This window comes from Coenobita brevimanus, chromosome 71, assembly GCF_032717465.1.
Source record: "Coenobita brevimanus isolate Jiangsu-jjx chromosome 71, ASM3271746v2, whole genome shotgun sequence".
NCBI lineage: Eukaryota > Metazoa > Arthropoda > Malacostraca > Decapoda > Coenobitidae > Coenobita > Coenobita brevimanus.
The window spans coordinates 10,455,946-10,468,671 of record NC_137024.1 but is presented as its reverse complement, the minus strand read 5'-3'; positions in this window follow the sequence as shown (position 1 = coordinate 10,468,671).

Sequence of the window (12,726 nt, the reverse complement as noted above, 5' to 3'; positions counted from 1 at the left end):
AAAGGGTGAAGTTGTGAGGGGTGAAGGTGTAAGGATGTGTGAGGGTGTGTGGAGTGAGGTGTGAGGAATGAGGGTGTAAAAGGTGAAAGTGTGTTGGGTGAGGGTGTGAGGGTGCGAGGGGTGAAGGTTTGAGGGTGTGCGGGATAATGGGTGAGGTGTAGGGTGTGAGAGGTAGGGTGTGAGGTTGTGAGGGGTGAGAAGTATGGAGTGAGTTTGTGAGGGATGAGGGAGTGTTGAATGAGAGTGAGGGACTGCGGGATAAGAAGTGAGGGTGGATGTGGCACTGTCATAGCAAGTCTTGGCTTATCAATATTCCCAGCGTATCCGCAAATCAATCATCAAAATTACGCAGCGGTAAATATAACTACGTTATTCTGCACGTGACAGAAGCAGAAAATTCTATCTATCTATCTATAGCCCGACGCCCTAATCCCACAAAGGGTGGCCGCAGACAAAACGCCTCCAACTCACTCTGTCACCCACCATTTGACTACCCTCCCCCCAACTCACGCCCCCCCCTCCCTCATATACCTCTCAACTCCATCCCTCCACCTCATCCTCGGTCTACCTCCCCCTCTCCCTCCCTCCACCTCACCTACATACACCCTCTTAGTCAGTCTTTCATTCTCCATTCTCTTCACATGTCCAAACCACCTCAGTGTATTTCTCCTGATCTTCTCAACCTCATCCACATCCACCCCACAGCGTTCCTTCACTTCTTCATTAGTCAACCTGTCCCTCCACGTCACTCCACATGCTCCTCTCAAGTAACTCATTTCCACTGCTCTCACTCTTGACTTGTTCCCCTCTTGCAAGGTCCATGCCTCGCTTCCATACGTCAGGGTAGGGATCACAGTACTATCATGCAGTGACTTCTTAACTTCCATACTCACCTCCCTATTTCTCATCACTGCTTTCAGTGTACCAACAACTTTCCTTCCCTGCTGTACCCTTTCACGCACTTCATCCCTCAAAGTTCCATCCCTGCTCATCACACTACCCAAGTACTTGAATGCACTCGCATTCTCCATATCCTCACCATCCAAATTACAATAGAATATATCCCTTGCAAGAACTGGTTAATAATTTCATCAGACGCTGTTTCATTTTTTTTTCTCAATATTGCTGCATTCTTTTATTGCAGTTACTATTGCTTCATTGGGCTGCTGGGGCTTTTTTTTTTTCCACAGTATAATAGTCCTAGCTTTCTCTTTATAGCTGTACTTCCTTTGTAAGCAGTCCCACCTCCGCCATTTATTTTGAGATGGTCGGTGTTAACCCTAATGAATGCAGTGGAGCCACACATTTGACATGACAGTCATTGTTGTAGCCTTGTATACCATGTCTGCGACATTTTTGGTTTTGGCGCTGACAACGTGTTTCCATGAGGCACAGCAGAAATGACCTGAGTAAGGCGACACTTCATTCTGAGGGCAGTGTAGCTCCTGGGTCGTTACCATTCCCCATAGCTCATTTCTACTAGTCTTGACTAATGGATTATCCACATGTTAGTCAGTTTATGCACACTGGCTTTTTTTTTTTTTTTTTTTTTTTTTTTTTTTTGAGGGAAGGTTTCATTTTCCAGGTGCCCAGCCCGAGGTACCATGTGGTAACATGCCGGAACTGTGTTAAATATTCTTATTTCAAAGATTCCTTTTAGTCCCTTGCTCCATCACCTCCCTCCACTTCGGGCCAACCTTCCTTTGAGATATTTGTCGTCCTGTGCCTCATGGCTCTCCCTCGTGGTGGAGGAGGGTGAGGTCGGCGGGAACATTGTGGCACGCTTCTCTCAGCGTGCTTGCTGTCAGGTCCCTTACTCCGTTATGACTGATACAAATGACCCTCGTCTTGTTGCATGTCATGATGTGGCCCACGGAGCTGGCAGCTTCACAACTAGTGAGATTTGGCAACCCTTCCACCAGTCAACTGAACATTAGTGTAGTGCAGTCGATAAGCTCTTCCTCGCTATAGTATTTTGCTGTTATGGGAAACGTTTTGACCAAAGCATCAGTAGTGCTGCAAACCATAAAATTTGTTAATACTCTAGATGATTGCCTGTTTGTATCAAGTGCTGAGGGTCCAGCACTGTCTTGTGTCCTTAGGGTCCAGCACTGCCTTGTGTCCAAAGGGTCCAGCAGTACCTTGTGTCCTGAAGGTCCAGCAGTGCTTTGTGTCCTGAAGGTCCAGCAGTGCCTTGTGTCCTGAGCGTCCAGCATCGCCCTGCTTCCTTGTGGTCCAGCATTGCCCTGCGTCCTTATGGTCCAGCATTGCCCTGCGTCCTTGTGGTCCAGCATTGCCCTGCGTCCCTGTGGTCCAGCACTGCCCTGTGTCCTTGTGGTCCAGCATTGCCCTGTGTCCTGGGGGTCCAGCACTGCCTTGTGTCCTGAGAGTCTGAGGGCTGTTGTCTAAACCATCTCCTCCGTATGCTTCTCAGAGATGACAGAATTTGGTGGCACGTCATTTGCACTGAACTTTGATCACCCATGTCGCCGAGTTTTGGATGAATTCCCTTCAACTGCAACTGCTTTGTTACTGATTTGTTAGTGTTCTCTGTGTGATTTATAAAACAACTGCTGTATTATCATGACTATTATAGCTACTAATCATAAATATAACGACTAAATTTTGATAAGTTGCTGACAAATCGACAGACCAGATAACTAGTTTGTTGCCTGTTCTGAAAACATTTAATGATTCTGCCTCTACATTGGTTGGTATCAACAACTGTCCCTTCATGTCAGGAAATCATTACAATGGCTTTTTTATTCTAGTTACAGTCATACGACTTGATTCACTTTATGGGAACTCTCAAATGTTGAAAGGGTTAATGAATAATATATCTAACCCTTTCAGTTAAAGAATCTTTTCTATGCTTAGTAAAATCATGTGTATAAAGAAGAGGAGGGGTCATAGTACTGAAGGGGTTCATTCCTCCTTACATATTCAGTGCCGCCCTTATATAAAAAATTCATAAAGACGTGTTCTAATTTACACTGACCAGCACATTTGTAATCAATATATTTTTTGTGAATATTTCGTTGAAGCCACATTATCATTGTGATTTGGATGGGGTGAACATGATAGGAATCACTCCCTCATGTCATGTACTCTAACCCCTATTTGGAATAATACTGATATCGCATGTCCGTAAGAGGAATACAATAACACGCCATCTTTCTGTGGTGAAACACACCCAACGAAAGGGGCTTAGATTTCAACACAGTCTCCTGCAAGCAGCAAGAGTCATTCCATTGAATAGATTAACACGTTCCAGAAAAATCGCCTCGGATCCAAATAGCTTTCAAACTTTTCTTCCTGTTCGTCCTTCCTTCTTTGCAGTCAAGTACGACCCAGCCTCCTGTCACTTCTCACGGCCTCTCATCCCCCCTTACGTACCATATCACCTATTACATCCCTTGTCACCCCTCACACCCCCTGTCATCCCTCACACAGTCACTCCTCGCACCCTGTTCACTCCTCGCACCCTCTGTCACCCTTAACACCCCCTGTCACACCTCACATCCCGTCACCTCTCATGCCACTGTCACCCCTCACACCGCCTGTCACCTCTCACACCGTCTGCCACCCCTCACACCACCCCCTTATCGCTGTTTTACACCTTTCCCTGTCACTCCCACTCTGGTGTCCTCGTAAAACTTTGTCTTTATGCCTCTTCACCTCCACCTCTCCAATTGCATCAATCCCCCCAACTCACCCTTACCTCCAGGACCTCATCGTCTCCCTTACCCCCACCCCCTCTCATTCTCATCTCCATCTCACCCTCACATTCTCAAGCTTCATCTGTCCTTGTGTCTCACCCGTCTTGCATATTGCCTGCGAGTGCAGTATTCTGCCATGAGATGAGCTCCTGTGGGGTAAGGAATTTACTTTTAAACTGAGCAACATTGCCTAAGGGTAACAAGAATGAAGTAATACATATCATCGCATTAAAGGAGTTGATGGAGATTTTTAAAGAATGTTCTGTATGATATCCCTCCTAAGATGAATAAAATCGACTGGGAATGTTTCTTTTTGCCGTGATCTACCTTGCCAAGATGACCCAACTTTCGCTGCAAAAGCAGCTTCACAGAAGTTAGATGTGCTCCTCCTTTTCCTTCACTCTTCCCTACTTGTCCTTCCTTGTCTTCTCTCCCGTCTTCCCTCATTACCTTCCCTTTCTCCCTCCTTGTTTACTTCTCTCTTCTTCTTTATCTTCCCTCTCAGTCTTTCCTTCTTTCTTTTCTGCACCATCCTTGTTTCTTTCTCATCGTGCCTCTCCTCATCCCTACCCTCCTCCTTCCGTTCCAACCTTTCTTTCATTCCTTACCCTCCTTACCTCCTCTTTCTTTGCTTTCCCTCCCTTTTTCCCTCGCAGCCTTCTCCTCCTCCTTAACCCCCCCTCATTCATCCCTGCCTCCATCTCCTTATTTACTCTCCCTCTCTTCCTTCCATTTTCCTACCCTGTCTCCCCTTCCTCCTTTCTTCCACCCTCACTCTCCCTCATTCACTACCTCCCCCTCCATGTTTTATCCCTCCTCTCGCCCTCCTTCCCTACCTTCCTCACCTTCACTGCCTCCTCCCCTGTCATTTCCTCCTATCCGATACCAGGTTGTCCACTGAAATGTGTGGCTGCAAGTTGGAAATTGAAATGAAATATGGGAAGCGAGAGAAGTTATCGCCTCGTAAATCGAATACGGGAGGGGAAAAGAATAAAAAGTACATCTGTGACAAATGTATTCTACAGTGGAATGTAGTCAGTGAAAATTTGGTGCATGTTAATTACATAGCATTAATGTATCTTTAAGTGTTATAGTTACAGCCATAGACAAGAAGTAGATGGAAGGCATTTTTTTTTTTTTTTTTTTTTGTAGACCTAACGATGGAACATATTTGATGGTGATGAGGATTGAGATATTGATGTACGTACAGTATTGTTGGAATTGTTTGAGTCTGGATTTTATTTGGTGTTGTTTGTTACACCCGCTTAGGAAGTTAGAATGCGAGAGCTGGTGTTATGTTTCGATCGGTTTGTGTGTGTGTGTGTGTGTGTGTGTGTGTGTGTGTGTGTGTGTGTGTGTGTTTACCCTTTCTCTTCTTTGTGTTTACCCCTTTTCTCCCTCATTTATCTATTTACCCTATATCTCCCTCATTCTGTGTCTGTGATCATCTGCCTATACACCTGTCTGCCTATCATTTTATTTTATTTTTTTTTAATGCAAGGAAGAAGGAACCAAAGGCTTTAGCGGTACCTATTGTTCCATTTGCCTATAGTAATATCAGAGGTTATGTATGGTTCTTTTTTTGAGTAAATACTGCTCTGTCATCAGGGGTCCATTTCTTATTCCTTATAAAGCTACGAGTAATTGAAGAGAATTTTTTAAATCAAGGTCATCAGTTGTCAATGGTCGGTTGGTACTGGACCCATGTTGTTACTCAGAATTTACCCAAGGATATACTACTCATTTTTGACACACTTTGCGGGCCACTCTCTAAAGTATATAGTATATTTCTGTCTGATGATGATTTTACTTAGCCTGCATATATGTCGTTTAGCAGTATTACATTTTTTTAGTTGACTAAGCTTATCTGACTGTGTGTTCATCTGCCCACACCTATCTATCATTATACCCATACATCCATATCTATACAAGATCAATTTGCCTGTTTTATATTAATATGTATGTCTTTTTATCTAACTGTCTGTCTATAGATCTATGTTTGTCTCTTTATCTGTCTGTCTGTCTGTCAGTTTGTCCACATATTTGTGTGTGAGATCCATACGGTATATACATCTAACTTTCATCCAACTGACTCTGCCACTGTTCCATCTATTTTGTCGCAGTCAACATATCTATCTGTCTGTCCAAACATTTATCATCTTTGTTATCTACCTGATGTCTATCTCTCCGCACTTTATCTATCTGTCTATGTTTCTCCCCCTGCACCCTCAAGCGACCCTTTAGAATCTCGCCAGGCTGTCCCTTCCGCTCCAGTGACTCGCAGGAAAGAGAGAGAGAGAGAGAGAGAGAGAGAATTTTGTCCGTCCTGATGCGTGTAAAGTCTTGAGAGGAGGATGGCTTGGGGAGCTTAGTGGCATGATTAATATGTTAGTTGTGTTCGGTGATATTACTATGTCTGAGGCTGTTAACTAACAAATTACAAGAACCATTACCGAAGCTAGAACTGTACAACTTGAACAGATCATAACAGTATTCAACCTAATACAGTGTTACTATGACTAAAGCTTATCATTAGTAATGGTAGAACCGGCCAAGGAAATAACCCTAAGACACACGGTGGCTTTCACTCTTCAGCTGGATGACAAATTTGTTAATATATATATTCTAGCTAAGCGGTTTCATTAACCCCTTAACCGCGGGGCATCACTTTCGTGTCACTCGGGCACAATGGATCATACTGCGGGGCGTCACTTTTGTGATTCTGTGTTATTTTGAATTATCTCAGGCTTTCAAGTGGTGGCTTGTATCATCTATCAGTACTGCCAATGTCCAACACTAGTCAGCACTCCAACTCTCATCTGTACTCCCATCCATTGTTGACATTTTAGCGATTTTCCCCCGTTCCTGACTCCCCTCCCTACCTCCCCTCCATTACCCTGTCCTCTCACCTCCCCAGCCGCACTGCGCTAAGAAAATCTCCCCCGGATTTTTCCACAGATTTCATCCATTGAAATAAGCCCTATGCCCTATACTTATACAAAATAATATATCTATCTATCTATCTATATACCTAGGCTGCTTCCCCCAAGGAAAGGGAGGTAGCCGAGACAGGACGACTCACTCTCCATTTACTCATCCATTCAAACACATTCATTCGCATCTTAGCCCCAAAGGGGAGAACGGACAGATCCTCACCGCATCACACCGCTCAAGGGTCAACTGCGCAATGCAAGCAGTGACATCCACAGCAGGGCCCGACAGCAGAACTGGTTTACCCCTGCCACATCATAATATATACCAAAAAAAAATAAGGTAAGTGATAGTGGTATACACCAGGAATTGGCTAATTATCACCTGACAACACCTCACATGCATTCATTCGCTACATTACCACGGTAATTTCCCCTTTGAATTATGCCTTGTAATCTATTTCTGTAATAAAAATATATATCAGAAAGGAAGGGAGAAGCCTAAGTGACATTTACATTCACCTGGAACTACCTATTTCTTTATGTATTGCCGAGATTTTCTACCAATAATTTATTAGCATGTAAGTTAGCAGCTGTCGTCCCCATTGTCTCTGTCAACCCTTGCCTTCTCAGATAAGCTGCGGCATTTAGTTCCTTGTCCTCCGCTGTGGTCAAAGCATGTCACACTCACGCTCCGCCATTTCTGCCGCTTCTGTGCCCATTGCAAAGGGCCCCGTGACCTCTACACCCAGAAATACTCGTGAGGGAAGCAGGAAAGGACTAAGTGACTCTGCAGTGGAATGTGAACTAGTGGAATTATCAATGGTGATGATGGATAGTGATTTTGACCCTTCGGGGGATTCATGTGATGAGCCGGGTGAGGAAATCATGCCAGAAAGTACTAGTATGAGTGCTTCAGTGTCCAAAGTTATCCCTAGCTCCAAGGGAATGGAGCCGTTAGTGCAGCAAGGAAAGGAATTTGGGAAGGAAGTGAAAAGGCGGCGTGTTAGCCCTGGAACAATGGCCCCGCGTGACCCAGCCCGCCATGAGTCCCGAGTTGATTCACCTCCCCGTTCCCCAAGCCCCACTTCACTCATTTCTTCCTCTTCTTCTGCTGAATTATCTCTGGAGTCTTCGTCGTCGGAGTCACCACCAGCATCAACAGTGAAGGCAGGCCGTAGAGGAAGAGTTAAATCCCTGACCAGTAAAAGTAGAGTTGCTAGTAGAGTAAGGGCTGCTAGTGCTGTATGGCAACCCAGGGTCAGTGCGAGTGACCTTGAACGTGGTAAATCTGCCTCACAGCCACCCACCACCCTCACCCACCCTACACCGCCACGACAGGGAATCCTGGACGCCTTCATGTGGACGGAAGGGTCCGATTTTGTCCCAGAACATCTAGATTTTGACGAGAGTTCCTCAGGAGTACAGCCTGCCTTCACCCTTGACGAGGATGCTGAGTGTGTGGACTTCCTTTTGGCCTTCCTAGATGACAAAGTCATGCAGCACATATGTGATGAGACCAACAGGTATGAATCACAACGTGCTGGAAGTGGTGCAGGTGCAGCCAAGATGCAACAGTGGTCCATGCTGGGAGTGCAGGAGCTGTATGTGTTCTTCGCCCTCATGCTTCTCATGCCACACTCAAAGAAGCATGAGTTGGAAGAATACTGGTCCATGGACCCCTTACTACCCTCACCCACCTTCAATAAGTACATGGCCAGAGATCGCTTCCAGAACATCATGGGAAACCTGCACTTTGCCAACAACGATGTACCTTCCCAAACCGACCCACACTGGAAGATCCGGGAGATTCTGAGCAGAATGAAGGATAAGTTTATGACATTCTTCCACCCCTTCCAGAAGGTTGTCATTGACGAATCCTTGGTTTTGTTCAGAGGACGTCTTAGGTTTGTGCAGTGCATTCCAAGCAAACGCCATCGCTTTGGAATCAAGTTCTTTGTACTGTGCGACTGTAAGATGGGGTACATCTTTGACTTCGTCATTTATTCAGCCAGCACTGTCGATCTGGATAAAACACACCCCCTTGGCTTCTCAGGCTGTGTAGTGAAAGTGCTCCTTGAAAAGTATTTTGGTGGGAATCGTGTGCTGTATACAGACAACTATTATACAACACCAAAACTTGCCAAATACCTTTCAGAGCACGGCATCGGCTCCTGCGGCACTGTCAAGAGTAATCGTGCCCACTTTCCTAAATTCCCAGAAGCAGGAACCTCACAGCAAGGAGACGTGCACCTACCCAAGTCTGAGAGGATGCTGGCAATACGGTGGGATGACAAGAGGGTCGTGCACATGCTCACCACTGTACATAAGGGGGAAATAACAGACAGTGGGAAGGTCGACCGTAGGACAGGCGAACCTGTGAGGAAACCTGATGCTGTGTTATACTACAATATCAACATGCGGCTGGTGGACAAGTCCGACATGATGATTGGAGAGATCGACTGCCTCAGGAAGAATACTAGGTGGTACAGGAAAGTTTTTCTGCATCTCATAGACATGACGATGCTGAACGCCTTCATCCTGTACAAGATGAAGGTCAAGCCACCCAAGTCCTTCTCCCTGAGGTTGTTCACCAGGACTTGTGTTCAGCAGCTGCTGGAAAGATATGGTAGGGTGACAGCAGCAACTCCAAGGCGCCATCCAGTAACACTTCCCGACAGACTTGAGCAGAGGGCGTACATGGATCGGCACAGACTGGTGCAAATGCCTGCCACAGGCAAGAGGAAGGCTGCGATCCGCAGGTGCCAGGTGTGTGCACATACCACCCAATGCACACCTGAGCACAAACGCACTTCTTGGCAGTGCGCTGAGTGCCAGGTTCCCCTCTGTGTTACCTGCTTCTTTGATTACCACAGCCAGAAGCAGTTCTAAAAGTGCAAGTGGGAAAGGAAAATAATGTGTTAATAATGTGTAAAGAAAGCAATGGATGTACAGTACATATGATTGAACAGTGTAATATAGTTTTATCTGACTGAAAGTGACAGTGAATAACATAGTGTAAGTAAAACAGAAGTGTAAATATTGAAAATACAATAGAAAATGCAAATAGAAATGTAAGTAATTAGTAATATAAGAATATGAGTAAAAATACTTGATGTTATAACAGTGAAAGTGAATCCGTGGCTCTCTACGTATTTTACTGAATGAAAAATTGAATGACTTCGGTGACAATAAACTAATACTACTGAAGGAAACTTATGGATAAAGACTCCAGATATATATAAGTGTTATATAGTAATAGAAATATAAAGTGTGAGGGGTTTTATGAATAATAAATGACAGAATACCAACAGCGAACTAGCGCAATTGGGAAGGTCATACGCGCTCGTAATTTTCATTGCTTTCACAGTGTTTTTTTTTTTGGAGTATGGATCCCAAACTACTTGAAAATCATAGAGTAGTGTTTATAGTGTTAATATCTGGCTGTGATAATCATATTACAGGTTGTCGGGAAGTGTAAAGTGGAGACTTCGTTACCCAACTTCAGAGATCTCCACAAGTCCTACGGTAATCGACGAAGGCTCAACAAACATCCCAGGAGAAAGCTGAAGGTATGTGCCATAAGCATATATAATTTTAATATTCTAGGTCTCATAACTGATTTTTGGCAAATATTTTTTGAGAGTCTGTCGGAGCCCAAATAACCCCGCGGGACACGCAAAACATTGGGAAACATCCCCGCGGTGTAAGGGTTAAAGATGATTTTCTGTAGTGAAAGGGCTATATCTAACCTCCTCAGGTGAAAAATCTCAAGTCGAATAGAGACCGTAGAGATAAATGGTCATAGGACAGTATTAGAAAAGGACACCGAGATGTAATACTTTTAATCCCAACTCTCACATTACAAATTATGTTTTTCCCTCCCAGATGTTGGTACCGTACATCACTTACATTTTTAGGCTCCATTCAGTTCCACAATGGAGCAAATATCAGAACTTTTGTCATAGTTTTAAATAGTGTCTGTCTATTACAAAGCATCTATAATGACGTTGTCTGGATGGTGTTATTATAATATAAATGAGATTCAGGTTGGGCTCACAGAGGGAAATTGACTGGAGAATAGGTAGGCTGGTTGCTGGGGGGATTTATTGCCCTTCTCCGCACCGAAGGGGCTCGGGGACTGGTATTGTTTTCACTCGATTTGTCTGTTTGTTTGTTTGTCTGTTTGTCTTTCTGTCTGCTTGTTTCTCTGTTAACAACTTCACCTGATTAAATTTTTGGCCAAACTGGGCCAAGGCCTAGGCTGTAGGCCCCAAAAATGTACATTTTTTTTTTTTTTCGCCATAACTCCTTTCAAATTCGTCATATCGACATGAAACCAAAACCTAAAGGTGCATCTTTCAACTCTGCATCCTACAACATGGCTCATTACATCAGGGAGGTCGCCCCCCAGTTAGCGGTATGGTGGTCAGTGTCAGGTGGGTCGGGCCTAAAATTTCAAATGGGCATAAAATCGTCAATTATCACCCAATTTACTCCAAATTTGAATGTGATATTTTTTATTGGATATCCTGTCGCGTTTATACGTCAGCACTAAAATGACTGTCGGGAACAGGTTTCCTGTGCCTTGGCACCGCTTTTTGTTGTTACTGATTCCTGCGATTTACTTAGTGTTTATTGTACTAGTAAAGGGATGAAAGAAGATTATACCTGTCCCAATCGTCAAAAAATAATCTCTCGAGCAGATTAACTTCGACCAAAGGAAACAAGAAAACAGTGCTTTTGAACGTCCCGGCAAATACATTGAACACTATTCCAGTATCATTGTTATCACCAGTTTTACTGAAGGAAATAACAATCATTGTTATTACTTAAAAAGTAACCAGACGCCTTTGCTTTACTCATATCCTCTTAGCCATAACACCCACACTCGCACTCACACCCAAACCCACACCCACACCCACACCTACACCCAGATCCACATTCACCCTGTTTGTGCACTTCTTCACAAAAACTCATAATAGTAATCCCATTTTATTCCTCTTATGCTTTACCCTCCCCCTCTCCCTGTCCAAATTGCCTCCAGTGTGAGCCTTTATTACATTAACTTCCACTGTATTCTTACCACGCCACACACTTCCTTTAATCACACTTCTTTTCATTAACAGCTGATGTATTTTACCCACACCAGACAACCTTCCTCCACAGTTATCTTGATGTGACGCTTGATTTGTGACTCTTACCCATCTCTGTTAATGTAGGCTAGCTGCAAACTGTTAAATGTTCTCTCTCTCTCTCTCTCTCTCTCTCTCTCTCTCTCTCCCCTTCACCTAAAGTTTCATTGTTTTATACATATGTTACTGTATGCTTAGCTATCAGACGGAAATGAGGATGGGTGAAGGGGCAGGAGGGCGGGGTTCTTCTGATATACAGTACTATAGCAGTAGCCGTGTGTGTGTGTGTGTGTGTGTGTGTGTGTGTGTGTGTGTGTGTGTGTGTGTGTGTTTTGGGCAGCCGAAACCACATATTCAAATGGCGCCAAAATTGGCACAGAAATCGCAAAAAATTCGCTGATGTGAAAAAACTTGGTCCCACCACGATTGAAAAACTTTTACTATATTTAATGAGTGATCACATTTTGACCAAAAAACGCTGCTCCCGAAGCCCGACATAGGAACTCCGTAGAATTTTTTGCCCACAGATACAGTCAGGGAAAGTTCCGCATTACCCACCTCACGAAGCACTAATGTGAGACAGGTGAATGTGAAGCTGCAGCAAGACCTCGTATGTCTGGTAACTGTGAATGTGAAGGAGGGGGAGGCAGGGGACTGGGGGGAGATGAGGATTTGGTGATAGGCTGGGAATTACATGTAAGTCTGCATTGTATGACTTAGACGATGTGAGTTAATTTAGTAAGGGTAGATGACATTATGATGCTAACATTTATGACAAACAGTACGTAACTGTCTGTAGAGCTAGTGCTGTAATGGAAGTTTGCTGGGTTCGGACAGAGGTTTGAAAGCTTTCGTTCCCTCTCGACTTTAACATGAGACGTTTCCCCAGGTAATATTCGTAACGATATAACATGTATTTATGTCTTGAAAACAAAGCCACTA